Genomic DNA, 14672 nt, shown 5'->3' with positions numbered 1-14672 from the left:
TTTAGTGGACACTAATTAGGCATTAGTAATATACACTTGTTGAGCTGTTCTGTTCTGCCAAGATCAAAGCAGCTACAAGCCTGCCCAGAAGAAAAGTTTTAGGACTATAAACCTCAAAATCTTAGGTGCTTCAGGACTTCAGACATAATTGGTAATTAACTTCAGTTTTGGAGGATCAGTGCTTGATTAAGACAGCTCCTGGCTCAGAACACTAATCTAGCTAAACCTTTCATCTCACAATTCAGGTTCTGTTGGACTGCCTGGGCACAGGCTCTTGTGCCATTTGAGGCACCCTGCAGCCTTCAAGACATCCCCAGGGGACCAACGATGCCACGTAGGGCACAGGTGAGATCTCTGCCCTGCTGGACCAGAAGGCAAAAGCCAGGCATGATATATTAGGATGTCTAAAATGACAGAAGATAACTATGCACAGCTGCTGAAATGAGCTCTCACTCATTTGGTGAGATGTGACACACCTAGTTTTCACATTGGCACCAAAATGAGTTAGTCTTAAACTATACAACCCCACTAAATTGTGCGTTTTACACCCAGCAGACACTGAGAAAGACCTGTTTCAAAAAAAAGAAAATTGTCTTGCTTATCGAAATGGACTTCAATCTCAAGCTTTTAGTATGGATTTTTTTCTTAAACCTAAAGTGACTTTTATGTTGTCTGTTACTTCAAATTTCTGCACTCCATGTCTTGAAACACAAGAACCCCTTGGATCCTCAGATACTACCATTAGCAAAATGGGCAAGAAGAATGTTGGTTTTAATTTCTACGAGGAATGTTTTCAGTTCTGTCTGGCTGCTCTGATATTCACTTCTGTGTTGACTGCAGATATATTCATCAATCTGCCTCAAAATTGAGATACAGCTTTCTTCAACTGGTAAGGTGACTACAATTTTCAAGCTGAAGGTTTATCACCAGTAATTCAACACTTTATTTGAATGATAATAATATAGTATTATTTCAGTACTTGTAATCAAGTACTGTAAAAGTCCTCCCTACATTTGATAATTCTGAGCCAGGTTCTAGGCTTCCCAGGTATTCAGGGTGATGCTCAGGAGTTCACTGATCACTCTTTACTGACACATCTCCAAGCCTTTTACCAAGGGAACAAGTACCACTCACCTCAGTGACTTAGTTCCTATTTAAAATTTATGCTAAATAGACAAGTGAATATTTAGTACACCTGACTGAAGTCAATGTTCTTGGCTGGGTACTGGTATGTACAGAAATAGGAAAATGAGGAAGAGAGCTTCATTTTTCATAGTTTTAGAGGGATATCTTGTGAAAAATCAGCATCAGAGTTAAGTCAGCTTCCTTTGCTTCGTAGATGAATTAACAGAGTGAGATTTTGGTAGAGGTGATGGCTTTGTTTTAAGACAATGAACTTCCAGCTGTTGTTTTGCTAATCTGCTCCACCCTCCTGCACGTGGAGTTCTTGGACTCAGCATGAGGGGACTCAGAGGTGTCAAATATTTTCATGAGCCTGACACAGATATTTCTTATGATAAAACTTGAATACAGAGAATCACTAGTGACAAGAAGAGTCATCTTCCTTTAAATCTATATCCCCTTAAGTGAACAATTTGTTGCAGTCAACAGATATATTTTTATGTACTTTTTTTCCTTCAGTCTTTTAGTATCTTCAGCATTTACTATCGAGTTTTACGAACTTATGCAACAAACACCTTATTAAACGGAAAAAATAGTTAAAGAAAAATGTGGGGGTTTTTTTAAGTAATGTTTTGATGTTTTAAGTAATCTTGTGTATATTTTTACATTAGACTAATTCCTTGTCTTGGGCAGGGAAAAAAAGCACAAACAAACAACAACACCACAAACAACCAAAAACTGAACAAAACCACAAACAAAAAACACAAAAAAGCCACAAAAAAACAAAAAAAACCCACAAACACCACTCTGTCCCATGGATTTTCTGTTTCAAAACCCAGCTGAATACTGTAATGAAGCACTAGATAAAGTGCTGACACTGCCTCTGTGAATCATTGAGAATTTTTTTTATACATGGATTCCTGAGTCATTGACCATTACAATCACAGCTAAATTGATGTCTTTATTTTCTCCAGTGCATTAACAGAATAAGGACCTGCCAATGAGGAGATAATACTGCTATCATCTACTAGCTGAATAGTTAGTGACGAACCCTCCTATTTTAGAAACTTTTGAGGCTTTAAAGAATAGTGACAATATCTTCAATCTCTGTCATTAGAGCTTGTAAGATGAGAATAACCTTCTGCTCATTTTTTTAAATATTCAAGCAGAGCGTAAGAGTTAGTTGGCCTCTTCTCTGAACTGATAGTGAAAAAAATGTGTCCATATGCTTCTCCTTTTCTACCTGAATAAGTGCCAACTTCTCCTCTTTGACTTCATTATTTAGTGAATGCTCCATCCTTCAGAACTTCCAAAACAGATAGAGTGACTTTTTGAACTTGCTGCCTAAGACTTGATATAAATTTAAAAAAAAAAAAAATCAATTTAAAGATTCCTTTTAACATTTTTGCCCTTTAAAAAAAGAGACACAAGTGGATTTTGCATCTTATCCAGGGCAAGGTATTGACACAACATAAGATAAAGGTGAGTTTGTAAAGTGCTGAAGTGATCTTTAACAGGAAATAGAAATTAACAAATTATCTTTTCATTCCATTGCCCAGCTTTCTCTTCTTGAAGTAGAATTAAGATATATTGGAATCTGTGTTTCATATTTTTAAAATATCCCCATATAAAAATAAAAGAAACAAATAGAAAAACCCGTACGTTACCTTCATAAAAATAAGCAAAGGTTAAAGTCTTTTATGGCATACAGGGAAATATAATAACTGAGGACATGGCCTGAATGGTAGATCATGATGGAAATCTTCGTTTTATAAAAATCTTGTTGTGGTGTTTTGTTTTTTTTCTAGAAAGCTGGAGAGATAACATTAAAGTTTTGTGTAGGACTTGCTTTCACGAGTTTCTGCTCACGTGTGTATGTTTGTACATGTTGCAGGGCAGTGATGGGATGACACATAGTTCTCCCTAGAAGATTAATGCAAATTGGCTTTGCATGTAAGCTTTAAAATTTAAATTGTTGAAGAACTAAAAGCCTACAGCATTGCTTTCAGTGATGAATATGGAGCTAAAAGGGTTCTGAGCTTAGTGAGAAATTCTAAGGAATGACAGCAAAATGTATATATTAAAAAAACCAGCAATAACACAAGGTTTCAAGTACATCAGTCAAATGTTCCCTGCAATCTATATTGTGCTTCTACTTTTATGGCCAGAGAATAATCTCTTCAAACTTTTTTCTTTTAGAAGGTATTCAGACTGTCACATTTGACACTATTTATGAAATGTAGTTGCTAAAAAGAGGAATGAGAAATTACTTCTCAGAGATTTAACTTAAAGTGAACATAACTTTCTTCCTTTCTTTCTTTTTAGTGAGCCTCAAAACCATATACAGTCCTACAATGTAATTGAATGAAAGGGATGTAAATATTGCTCTTACCCAAGAGCAAGACATATGTATATATTCCTTAATGTATTAATATACAGCGTACAGTAGAAGAACCTGATTCTTACAAAAACTTAGATTTCTATGGTGTAGAGTATTTTTGTAACTATATCAGATGTTATGATTGCAGTGGTCAGCTAGAATCCTTGCTCTTGGTTTCTAGGAGCTCCTCAAAATCTAGAATGGCACCTTTTCCAAAACATTGGGTGTAAAGTAGAACAACGAAGTTGGTCTGATTGTGCTTTATAGGCATCAGTACATGTTAAAATATTCCTATATTCAACATCTTGTTAATTCTGGATTGGTAAATATACAAAACAAGTAGTTGAAAACGAATGGATAAATACTGCTAAAAATTAAATTATGAGCTAAAGAGAAGGACTGGAAGAAACGTTGAGATTCTTCAGGTCCATTTTCAATGACACTGTTGGACACCACCGGGATGCTGCAGAGTGACTGGAGCAGTTGTGGCCCAGGATGGTCTGTGCAGCTTTGGATCCAGCCCTAGACACACTTGAGAAAGTTGTTGAACTCTGCTTTTAGTGTCTCTGTTGCAGTGTTTAGAGTAGAAGAGGTACTAGATGTGAACTACTACTTCTATATGGTAAATAAGAAACAGTAGCAGTAGTAACTGGACTGTTTGGCAGTCCATTAATATTTTTAATCATTTTTTGTTCTTCATTTGTTGACAGGCTGCGTCAAGAAAGGTCAGAATCACTGTTCTGAGATGAATAGTCTCACAATAAACAGGAGTGTTGACCTTTTTTACCATCTCTTAGGCTTATTTTTTCTTTTTATTCCTTACCGGGCATTAGAAGAATTAGCATAGAGATACAAGGTGGTGTTTTTAGTATGTCAATTTTACCTGATTCTGTATCTTTAATGCACTTAACTCAGTTAATATATCAAACATACGGTCCATTTTCTGAGTTTTCAACCATGAATGCTAGCTGGCAGGAAAAGACTAAACCAGACCAAAGTGATTGCAGCTGCATGGTAGAAAGAGGGTAGCATTCGATACAGAAACTCTTCTTACTATTCCTCCTTCATTCCTGTGTTCTGACACAGTCTGGGATCATGACGCATCCCTGTTTCCGGCACAACAGTCAAGCTGCACCACGGTCTAGGACTATGCCATACATAATGACAAGATTTTTGTTCCCTGTTTAGTATAGATTTTGTTACTGTGATCCACATTTGCGTCACTTTGATTACCTTGGGAAAAAATTCGATCTGGTGCACAGCACGAGGTCGGCTGGGTCAGCCATGGCTTGCTATGGAAGCCATATTCTGAGGTCTGTAGGGGCTTCCCATGACTCTCTGGATGGATTATAATGCAATAAAATTCCATCAGACATTAAGGACAATTCAGGCAGGTCATCATCTATTACCACCTGAGGGCCACTTGTCTTAGAAGGCTCTCACTTTAGGATGGCAGTCATACTGTTTGACACTCTTGATCCACCACAATCAAAGATGGCTGGACATCTTTTCTAGCACGTCTACTTGCTAGAGCCAAGGAATAGGGAGTGGTTTGTGGATGTAGGGATCTGTTTAAGGTTTTTATGAAGATTTGGGGATTCTGGCTTCCTGCTGTGCTATTGGCTGATTGGTATATCTCTGCATCACGGTTGCATTTGACTTTGAATCTTTATATATTATTTTTAAAAGGAAACAGAAGAATATAACATAGACGTTGGTGAATACTGAGAATACTGAGTTGGGAGAATACATTTCACTGGAACAGTGAGATATATTTAGTCGTATAGAATAAAGTTAGCAGAGGTGTCTGACACGAAGATCTATTAGGCTGTCAGACAGTCTCCCAAGAGAAATGGTGGAATCCCTACTACTGGCAATGTTTAGAATTCGATTAGAGAAAGCACTAGAAAATGTGCTGAAAGGAGCAATCATATTTGACAGGAGTTCCTAATGGATGATCTGTTCTTTTCCATCACTAATTTCTCTAATTGCCTGCTCAGACTTGAGGGAATAACAATTTAAATACTACCTCTAAGTATCTCAATAAGTATTAACCACTTTTTACTGTTTTGCTCATTATTATATTCAAAAATGAGAAGTCCCATCACATTCTACGTTTGCTTTTAATTACACCTGGCCTTTCTGCAATAATTTCTGTACAAGATTGTGCTAGTTAAGTTCACTCTTCTCACACATCTTTTAAAACCAAAAAGAAAATTCTGCATTACCTCTAATTCTTGCATTTTATACATCATGCTAGACTGTATTTCCTAGTCTGACAATATGTTAGGAAATGAAATGTTACAGTTAAGATGCTGTGAGCAGGCAATTCTTTTTTTTAAATTCCCAGACAGTACACAACACCAAGAAGAATTTCCAGGAACATTTTTATTCAAACATGATTAGCAGCAGTGCAAACATTGCTGCATTCACTATAAGCAGCACTTGTATCATAAGCTTAATCATTATCATAAGCAGAAAAAAATGAGTTAATCTCTTCTGCAACTGATACCAATTCAACATTTTGTACTAGATTAATTTTCATAACTTTAAAAATCTACCTATATTTTTCACAGTAAGTTTCATTGTGTCAACTCTTCAAAATTGAAGTTTGAATTAAAAAAAAATGTTTGTTCAATTCAAATATATAAATTGATGACACACTATTCAGGTTGCAATTTCAAAACTTAAATCAAAGGTATCATGGAACTAGTGAAATACTGTTTAGCTGCATGACTTAAAGCAACACCAAATAAGATTTACCTTCATTATGTCTTCTAAGTACGGTTTTGTGGTCCTTTATAAGGTAAGAAAAATAGATTTAAGAGTCACAATCTTTATATAAAGAATCAAAAGTTATGCAAAATGCTTAAAGTACATAAATAAGACAATTTAAAATTCGCTGGCTACATTTTTTTTCAGAAATATTTTTCTATGAAACTAGATTCTAGGAAATACGTGATGAACTATCTGTGTGACAATGTAGGACATTTGGAGTTTTATTCAGCAAGAGATGTCATTTATGAAAAAGGTGTGGGGTGTCCAGCAAAGGTTAGAATATAAAGATTACAACATTAAGAATGCCTGAACTCTCATCTAGACCTGCTTCAGGATTACTAAATAAATAAATCTTAATCTGCCCTGTGTTTTAAGCACTTTAAACAATTTTGTCTCTAATTCTACTGTGAAGTTTTGTTACTGTTATGTGTTACTAATTCATGGAATCCTTAATGATTAGATATATTTTAACAGAGCATAAAAGTGGATCAAGACCAAGGGATATCACATAAAATTAACCTATGTATTTTCTTGACATAGAAAACATAAGGCTATTTCTATTGAGCATTTTTGTTTTATGGTGTGGTAAAATTGGAAATATGTCCTGTTAGTCATGATGACTCTTGCAAGTCTTTTCCTAAGAGAATTCTATAAATTCAGAGACATGGGCAGTTTATAGAATTTGAGGATTTATTTACCAGAGCTAATTATCTTGCATTTGGCCAAGCTGTATTTAATCTGCCTACTTCCAGCATTCATAATACATCGGAGTGAAATTTGATTTAAAATTAAATGCAATTCATGGTCCTGTAAAACACCTATCAAAGTATTTCTGCTCTTTGCTAGTACCTCAGCATTTACTTGCACATTTACAAGCGCTGAGATGTGAGGTCCTGTAATCCAGTTTTCAAGGATTGAAAAATAAAAAGGAGAATACCTTGGAATTCCCAACCATTCAAGATCTAGAAATTTCATTTCCTGTGTTATTATAAAGCTTATTTAAGGTTGAAATTGTTTACTTTTAAGACATTGTGTCTAGCAAGTCAAACCATTGTCAAATGCTTAAACCATCATTAAGTTGCTAAACTCAGATAGAAGAGCTGTCAGTCTGTACTAGAGGCTTGTAATGATTTCTGTATATACTATACAAGAAAACTTACTGCTCCGTGGCTAGATTTTATGTCAGCTCCATCTATCGATTATGCAGCTGGGGGAGCATCAGGATGCACAAGAAGTTCACCATCTGCTTTGCTTGAAATTTTGGAAAGAGAACTATTAGATATGATAAAGAGATTAAAATTAATAATGGGTGTATTACAACCCATCCTCCCTTGGCAGCCAAAGGCTGTGTTCTACTCTATTCATTTCAGTTCACAGGAAAAATAAATCTTTCATTTAAACGCCATTTATGTGATATATTGTTGCCAGTGCAACTTGCTACTGTAATATATTATCACTCAAGTACTATGTAAAGCAGTACAAGTCATCAGTAAAAATAGCAGTTAAAAATGAAGAATGTCTCCTGTGAAGACTGAGAGAGTTTGGGTTGTTCAGCCTGGAGAAGGCTCTGAGGAGACGTTATAGCAGCCTTCCAGTACCTAAAGGGGATCTACAAGAAGGCTGAAGAGGGACTTTTTACAGGGGCATGTAGTCATAGGACAAGGAGTAATGGCTTTAAACTGAAAAAGGGTAGATCTAGATTAGGTGTAAAGGAGAAATTCTTCACCATGGGGGTGGTGAGGCACTGGAACAGGTTGCTCAGTGTTCAAGGCCAGATTGGATGGGGCTTTGAGCAACCTGGTGTTGTGGAAGGTGCTCCTGCCCATGGCACGGGGCTTGGAACTACATGATCTTTAAGGTCCCTTCCAACCCAAAACAGTTTATGATTCTATGAAAAGCACTTTCTTCGGGAATCTCAGAATCACAGACAAGTGCAAAAACGGAATTCATTGCAGATACACAAAGAAGATACCTTGGTTTATTTTTCATCTCAGCTTGCTGCTTATTACTAAAGTAAGTCATTTTATTGATATTGGAAGAAAGGCATTTTTCTGAGAGACATTCCTGTTCAATAAGAACTGAATAAAGGATTGACACTGAGGTTAGGATGCTATCCCATAAGGAGAGAGAATATGAAAAAAAAGCACAAATAAAACAGAAGAGGAAATGGTTTCAGTAGTTCAGTTTGATGGTAGCAAGGTTAGGGGACAGAGAAAATACAAGAAGTTAAATGGACGTAAGCAGTAGCTCTGACTCATTAATTAGAAGTCTTAATGTGACTTCATGGGCATAGGAGAGCCAGCAGAAGGATTTGAAAAAATAAAGACGATAGCCAGATGAATGTTGTATTATAATTGCAGCAGCAAATTATGCTGTAGGCTAGTCTTGCAATTATGGAAGGAGCAAGAAAAGTCTCATTTCTATTAGATTTTATTTTACATTTTCATCCCATTCTGATTTTCTGTTTCAGTACATCAAAATGCATTCTAAGTGTCATTCTGTGACTGTGATTATACTGAAATTTCAATTATATTATTTAATTATATTATTGATTATATATTTCTGTGACTATGTGAAAAGTGCTCACCTCTGTATGTTTTACCATTCAGTTATAAACATGTTTCGTATTGCTGGCATGTGAAAAGTAAGACTGATTTCATTAAGAGGTCAAATGTGTTGAGTTTACTTAGTTGCCTCTGGCAAGCACATCTGCTCTGGGTTGTTTCAGCACTAGAGACTCTAGTTCATATATTACATTCATGAAGTGCATAACATAGAGCTCTACTTGTTTCAGTCAGTTACTATTCCCTTTTTAATTTCAGCATTATTTTTATTATTGTTTCTCCATCAAAATGATAAAAAGTAGTTAGTGCCAGTCATCTTTGAGTTCATCTTCAAAACACTTGGTAGGTCTCACTAGTATAGGGAATATATATCATCTTCAAAAAACTGATAATATCTTTCTTTTTTTCCTGATCCTAAAGGTATGGCTGAAGAATCCAAGACCAGCTATGATAGCAGGCATGCAGGCTTATGGAATAATGTAGTCAGAATTTCAGTTTCTAAGCATAAATTATGATTCTGAGAATCCTTGCTCAGCAACAGACTAACTTTCCAGGTACTTCAGCAAGATTCATTTGGTCTAACTGCAGGTTTTCAACAATTAATAATTCAAACCTAAGTTCATTACATTTTGTACCCCTCTTTGTAGTCAGTAGGGACAAATTGCCATTTGTCTAAGTTATGTAAAATTAGTATATTGAGATGTGTTCCCCACATCACTCAGGGCTGCCTGTGCCTTAGAACGACTTGAGGACTGAGTCCGAACTCACATGTGTGACTGCGGCAGAAGGCAAGTCCTCCCTATTACAGCGATCTAGAGAGGCTCAGCCAGCTCATGGGTTGTGAACACATAATGCTGAACAAATAGAGAAGGAGGTGACAGTAGTACAGGTCTAAGTATAATATCTGTGATCTCTTTTAACTCTGGTTAAAATTGCCATTTCTCTGACATGATCTAACACCATAGGTGCTCTTTGCAGTAAAGATTTTAAGATTGATTAAGCCAAACAGGCAGCATGAGTAGCCAAGGGCGTGAGTCATACATCTGGAAAGAGAAGACCTCCCAGATGTATTTCTATTTTCTCTCCAGTGTTTCATGTACGGTAAAAGGAGCGTGATATAAGATTTTCCATAGCTGTTAGCATTTCCTGAGTGCAGGTGTGTAGTCAGTTGCACACCAGACTGTCTAACCCAAGATCTTCTCTGAACAGAGTGCTAGCTGTTTGAGATGCTATTCCAACTTGTCCACCCATCCCCGTGCATCATTCACGGCCTTCTGATTGCATTCTGGGTCTCAGGTCGCTTCAAAATTAAGCCTAGCAGCACTGGCTTTTACAAGCTCAGCTTTCTCTGAGCAGTAAATTCTTTCCAACTATGAACTAACTAACATACAATACATAAAAGCTGGTTATTTAGCACATCCTTTTAGAGAGCAATTCAACTTGTCCTCAGGTGTCAAAAGTATGTGGGATGAATTACTCTCTAAAAATGTTTTATTTCTATTGTGTGTTTCTTACGGGAATCTACCACTACGTTAGTGGTAGACAAGTAGCTCTTAGCTTTCCAAGCTAGGGTCGTATGGATGCATGAGAAAATATGGATATTGCCAAGTCACAACAGAAAAGAGAGTGAGACAGCATTGGTAGATTTACAGAAGCAAGGAAAAGAAAATAGTGGAAACTCTGCAAAGACCCTTTTACTGGGAAACAACTGGTTTCATTTTACTTTACTGGAGTTAGAATTAGAGGTTGATTTTTATACCCTGACCTTTTCTATGGTATAGTACTAATTTTTGTGTACTGCTGGGTGTAGCTTATTTGAAGGGCTACACTGGCTCTCTGGCTGCAGACATTTTTCTTGTTCACATAATTGCCAAGTAAAGTACAGAGTTGTATAACTCACTTTACTTTGACTTATTGTTGTGTTGTTTAAAAAAAAAAAAAAAAAGTCTACATATTTTGCAGCTTGTTACTTTAGAAAGAGTTGGGCTACCTTCTGTAAAAAACTAATTAGTTTTGACTTTGTTACAATGTATTTCATCATGTATTACCAGACCATACGTAAAATATTGTGAGTAGGGCAGTTTTCATTAGAAGTATTAGAATTATTTTTCTTCTTGGTTTCCCAGAGCTGAAACCTACCATTTTTCAGAGCATGCTGTGAAAATCCTATTTTCTAAGTCTATTCAGAGAAGAGGTGATTTAAACTTGGTGCATTTGAGTGTGGGCTGTTATTTTTTGAAATAGGGTTTTTAGCAGTAAGTAGGAAATTCAAGTTTAAACAGATTGGATTACGTTAGATTATGATACCCTTGTTACTGATGATACTTATTATTTTGTTTGTATTTCTAATGTTTCTTTCAGCATCTGAAACTTGAAGAATATTTGAGTAAATCTAAATAAATAACATAAATCTTTCTCAATGGTATCTTGGGTGTTGAATCATGTTAATACTTAATGTTTTCTCTGGCAGTAGAATATAAGCCTTTTTTCCAATATGTCCCTTTTTTCTCCTCTATCGTTTCTGTCCCTGACTACAATTTTCTTTATCTGTGGTAAAGTAGTGCGCATTTGCTTCTGAAGTGAGTGTTCCCGGTGCTAATTTCCTATGCTATTCTGAGATTCTTCTGAGAGTTTTTCTTAACTTCACTTTGTGGGGAAAGACTGGTAAATACTTAATTATGTTCATTTTCAAATTAGTCTTGAACTGTATTTTAAAATTTTCCGTAATTTTTGCTTTTCATTTGGTTATTATTTTTTAATGCTAAACTATACCAAACCTCCTCAAAATCATCCATAATTGTTTACAAACATTGTTAACCCCACTGCAGCTCCAGATGTGTATTTCTGTTCCTTTACCTCTGGTTTGGGGTGTATCACTGTAAGGTCAGAGCAAATCCTAGTCATTGAAAAATCCACTTTCCTTTTCCCTGACATAAAGTGGTGTTTTTCTTATGTTTTGGAAAGATGTTTTGTTAAGAAATACCTGAGATATAGATACCCTGGCCTAAAAGCCTAGCCTAGAAATGGCTATCTGTTTAAACATTTCTAATAGTTTCCCTGTTTCGTATTTTTCAGTTCATTCCCATAAGCTTTTTCTTCTGAATGATGGTGGCAGCTACCATGGGGAAAAAGACTCCTCACACAGGAAAAGAGTCTTCCCAGGCAACCAACCCCAGTCCCTCAGATAGCCTTGAAAATCAAACCTTGTCAGTAACATTTTGGAGTTCAAAGAAACCTGTTTCCCTTTGGTCCTGCTTATCTGCACCCTCATTAACATCTTGAAAGAGCTCTGAAGATTTAGGGAAGCACTTTCTTCCCCTTCATTGAAACTGGGTGGCTTGAAAATATCAGCTTTTCATACTAGTTTTGTAATATTATGATGAGCATGGAGATGGATTTTCCAGTGGTAAAATCAAATCATATCAAATCAGATCCAAAATCACTTTATCTGAGATATTCCTGCTTGAAAAGCACAGGCCTCAATTAAAAGGTGTTAGAACTTAAATACAGGATGGAAGGTCTAAGTATTATATATATATATATATATGTGTGTGTGTGTGAAGATTTCTGGTGAAATAAATTAAATTGTAGAAATTATAGAAGAAAAAATGCCATATTCAACACTGGCAGCATGGGTAATCAACACTTTTTCCTTCAAGGAGTTGAGGATACAGCACTTCTATGTTACTTAGATTCCCCAAGAGGACATCTCTGTTCCTATCAACATATATACAGAATGTTTATCAATTTAATATGTTTTATTTATTTGTTTTTAATGCAAGGAATAATAGAGTGCATGAAGGAGTCTGATTCTGTTGCTGAGTAAGAGATTGCACTGCATTTGGAAAGGGTGTCCTGGGTTCTCATCTCTGGATTTATACAGAAATGCTCCTGGGAGCACCATCCTCAGCACACACAGAGCACAGGCTATATGAATTTGAACATCCACAGACTCCTAGCTTCTGGACCTTAACAGAGTCTACATGGGAACTGGGTGTTTCGTGTCAAAACATGCGCATGGAAGAAATACTTTCAAACATTAAAAGTGTAGATTCTGGGGAGCTGAAGGTTAAAGAGAAGAAAAATTCTCAGTGAGTTTGAGGCACTTCAAGGATGTGAAAGGAGCTATTTTGAATCTCAGTTCCAGATGCCTAAAGGATTCCTTAGGACAATGATGTCTGGCTGCAATGCACCATATTAAGCTTTGAAAAAATGCTAGATGTGCCTTATATAAATAGTTCACCTGTAGGATTAGAAGATAATTCTCATACAGATTGACACAAATAAGAGAACATTGTCTAGAAAACACTTCTTTATTAATGTGCATTGTGTTTTTTTGCTGTGTTCCAACCATTCCATTTGTATTATTTGGACTGTATTGACCTGCTCTGAGCCTTTAGGGAGGCTGTTAAAATCTGTAACGTGAACCCACAGAAATGTCAAATATTAACAAGTGTTCTCTGCCCTGCTGATGCTGAACACTGATCCGCCTCAGGCGTCAGGAAACTGAGAGAGCTAATTTGTAATGGTTGTGTTTCCTGCTCTCTCATATGGTAGGTAAACATGCTGAAATGTCTTTCCTCTTGCTACTCAACTTTATGTAGGAACCTGCATCTCCTCGTGTTCACAGTAACAGGATCTTGCCCAGTACCACACTAATCGATGTGACTAACATCTGTCTGCTGTGGTTCATTGTTTCTCTCCTGTCCCCAGAAACAAGATTGTGCCATAAAATGTTAAATATATCACTGTAGTCTTTTTGCTGCAAGTGTACACTAATGAAGACATGTCAAACTGGTGCACTTCCACCTGAAATGGAAGATGACGAAGTTTGTGTGGACTTCACATTCTGGGAGAGGCTGTTCCCCAGTCTGAAAATGGGACTCTTCCTCCTGCCCAGATAAGCTGATGTGGGTGCCTGAGAAATGGAGTCACCATCCAAAGTTCTGTTCTTCCTTCAGGCCACACAGCACCCGAGGGTGAAGTCTCCCACCTGGAATCCATACTCACCCTTGCTGATGGGTAGGAGACCAGGACAGGCAAATTGAACATGCTTGACCTAGGGAGGCTGAATGCTTCTTCCTTTGAATGTTCTCTTTAAATCAGGACTACTAGTGAAGTCTAGTTCAATATCTTTGTGGAGTTTAATTAGCTGAAATAATGAAGTACCAAACTAACACTCTATTTTGTTTGTGTGGTTTTGGTAGTGTACCAGAGTGATTGTTTATTTGACTGCAGTTACTTTGTAGCTGTCTCATGCTGTCCCTCCTATCGCAACCTAACTAAACTTTGCATAGCTTGTGGGAAAGAAAAAAAATTATCTTCTGCTGTAATTAATATTGAGTCAAAGATTTTTAAGCCCCCTATTTAGGACTTCCCATAACAGGATTTTTTTCTCGTAACTATGAAATGTTCAGTTTCTATTTAACTAAACATATTTGCTCCTACAGTTCATAGAGAAGAAGTGTTTCTGTACAGCATTTCTTGCCTACTCTGTTGTCCTGTCATATGAAAAGAATATATACAAAGTTATCCCCTGGATTATCTCTTTATTCGTTGTCTGGTTCCTGAGCACTCTTTGGTTCAAAGGCAGCTACAGTGGATGATAATTGCCTATGGGCCCCTCAGTAAAATATTTGGGCATTAGATAAGCTGAACCACGTACTTGTGTCTCTGGTGCGGGCAGACTGAACATTTGTATGAACTGTCCTGTTGGGACCCTTAACTTAGGTGGGAGGAACCTGTATTGAAGTGTTCGTTAACTTGTCACAGAAAAGCATGTCCTTAATAAAAAAGTGGGATGCTCAATGAAAGAGAAGGTGCTTAAC

General features: G+C 36.6%; 1 protein-coding gene across 13 annotated transcripts in view; it reads left to right on the top strand.

The window, feature by feature from the left end:
• KHDRBS2 (KH RNA binding domain containing, signal transduction associated 2) overlaps positions 1-14672 on the top strand; it is a 351333-nt gene that overhangs the window by 274924 nt on the left and 61737 nt on the right. The gene's annotated exons all lie outside the window — the stretch shown is intronic.

This window comes from Columba livia, chromosome 3 (genome assembly GCF_036013475.1).
Source record: "Columba livia isolate bColLiv1 breed racing homer chromosome 3, bColLiv1.pat.W.v2, whole genome shotgun sequence".
Lineage (NCBI taxonomy): Eukaryota > Metazoa > Chordata > Aves > Columbiformes > Columbidae > Columba > Columba livia.
Note: the sequence above shows the minus strand (reverse complement) of the source record. Positions and strands in the feature narration are given on the sequence as shown.